A 2,888-nucleotide genomic window follows, 5' to 3' on the forward strand; every position below is an offset into this window, starting at 1 on the left:
TCCAATACGTTAAACAATACTTAACATGATCCAGTATGTTGAACAATACTTAGTATGATCCAATACGTTAAACAATACTTAACATGATCCAGTATGTTAAACAATACTTAGCATGATCCAATACGTTAAACAATACTTAACACGATCCAGTATGTTGAACAATACTTAGTATGATCCAATACGTTAAACAATACTTAACACGATCCAATACGTTGAACAATACTTAACACGATCCAATACGTTGAACAATACTTAGTATGATCCAATACGTTAAACAATACTTAGCAGTGTTTATATGGATCCAATTCTAAGTGGGTTTATATGGCTCAGATGCTGAGTGGGTTTATATGATTCCGATGCTAAGTGTGTTAATACGAAGAGTTTATGAATGCTTATCGCGAGTTCTGTGTTTTTTTTTTTGTTGTTGTTGTTGTTTTTTTGATGCAAGAAGACCTTGTACTAGTTAATCTATTTTTCTTGAAAAGGGTATCTGAGAACCGAATCGTGTTGCGAACGATATTCCTTGAAGGTTACTGGTCAGGTAACTATAGCAAGGACGTCTTAAATTATTAACATATTATATCACGCTTCACTTGTTTCTAAGAATGGGAAATTGACCCAAGTAAAAACGTATAAAGACCCCAATGGTTTCTTAGTATGCTGATGAGTATTTTTATTTACAGACAGACGTTTTCTATTCGAATTATAGTTGCTATGGTTTCTTAAATGATAACCCATATTTTTCAACTAGTAATGGTTACCACAATATATGATGCATTGTTAATTAAAGTACCCATAGCAACTACTAGCAGTTGCTATGGGTACTTAATATTTTTGTGTCGTCTCTCGTTGCTAAGGCTATTGTATGATATATTTAAACAGTTAACTGCATTTATTAAAGATAATTGTTATTGTTAACATCTGATCAGAGCAAGCGATATGCTCAGCTATTCTGACTGTACCTATGTCTAATAATAATTGTTTGTTATGGATTTCGCGCAAAGCTACACGAACTTTATCTGCGCTAGTCGTCCCTAATTTAGCAGTGAAAGACTAGAGGGAAGGCAGCTAGTTAACTCTTGGGCTACTCTTTTATTGGATCGTGTTAAGTATTGTTTAACGTATTGGATCATGCTAAGTATTGTTTAACGTATTGGATCGTGTTAAGTATTGTTTAACGTATTGGATCAACTTAGAACTGGATCCATATAAACACACTTAGAACTGGATCCATATAAACCCATTTAGCATCGGAATCATATAAAGCTACTTAGCACCTGAGCCATATAAACACACTTAGAATTGGATCCATATAAACACACTTAGAATTGGATCCATATAAACCCATTTAGCATCGGAATCATATAAACCCACTTAGCATCTGAGCCATATAAACACACTTAGAATTGGATCCATATAAACACACTTAGAATTGGATCCATATAAACCCACTTAGCATTGGAACCATATAAAGCTACTTAGCACCTGAGCCATATAAACATACTTAAAATTGGGACCATATAAACACACTTAGAATTGGATCCATATAAACACACTTAGAATTGGATCCATATAAACACACTTAGAATTGGAACCATATAAACACACTTAGAATTGGAACCATATAAACACACTTAACATCGGAATCATATAAACACACTTATAATTGGGACCATATAAACACATTTAGAATTGGGACCATATAAACACATTTAGAATTGGAACCATATAAACACACTTAGAATCTGGACTATATAAACACACTTATAATTGGGACCATATGTAAGAGGCACGAGGAAATTGTGTAAAACTAACAACTATTTTTGTTATAGAGATTTTGTAGAGTTATTTAATAGCCACAAATATTTTGATATATGAAGTCCGAAGTATTTGATTTAAATAGAAACGAATAAGGTTACTTAAGACAATTTTTAAAAACGGCTGGAACCGAAAGACCTGTGTTACAACAAACTCGGATATTAAAACAACTAGTGCATTAAAAAAATTCACCTTCACCTAGAGATGAAATAAAATAATAAACGAACTGTGATAGTTTGAGAGAATTGTTTTGGGATTAAATTGTTAGATATTTATTTCTCTGACTATTTCCTCGTTTTGCTCCAAACGTAATGTAAAATTTTCTCAGTGACTCCAGAATCATAAAACACTGGATCACCCGCATCATAACAACAACAACTGTATAATACAAGATAACCTCAATATTTAAAATATTAGGAAATTATATCCAGAAACTACAATTATTAAATTTTACGTAATTCCACAACCCCCTTACACAGTGTTCTCTTTCCCCTAAACCCAACGTTCACGACCACCCTCTATGAAAGGTATTAACACCTTCTGTAAGTTGGACGTGCCCCCCAGTGGCACAGCGGTATGTCTGCGGACTTGCAACGCTAGAAACCGGGTAGATAGCCCATTGTGTAGCTTCTATATTGTGTATATTTCTAGAACTAATGCTTTCTACGAAAGACAACTCCAAAGAGACATAAAACTATATAATAAATTCTGACAAAAAATTCTAAAATGGAGTAAAAATAACGTAAATTCATCAGTATAAATAAACTGTAATTTCAGGGATCTATACCTATCAGAGTATAACCTGTAGATTCATGAATATGTACATATTATAGTATAATACGTCGGTATTTATGTAGAAGACGTAAACGCCTGTATATTCATGTAGAAGATATAATCACCTGTATATTTATGTAGAAGATATAAACACCTGTATATTTATGTAGAAGATATAATCACCTGTATATTTATGTAGAAGATATAAACACCTGTATATTTATGTAGAAGATATAATCACCTGTATATTTATGTAGAAGATATAAACACCTGTATATTTATGTAGAAGATATAAT

This window comes from Limulus polyphemus, unplaced genomic scaffold, assembly GCF_000517525.1.
Source record: "Limulus polyphemus unplaced genomic scaffold, Limulus_polyphemus-2.1.2 Scaffold6313, whole genome shotgun sequence".
Lineage (NCBI taxonomy): Eukaryota > Metazoa > Arthropoda > Merostomata > Xiphosura > Limulidae > Limulus > Limulus polyphemus.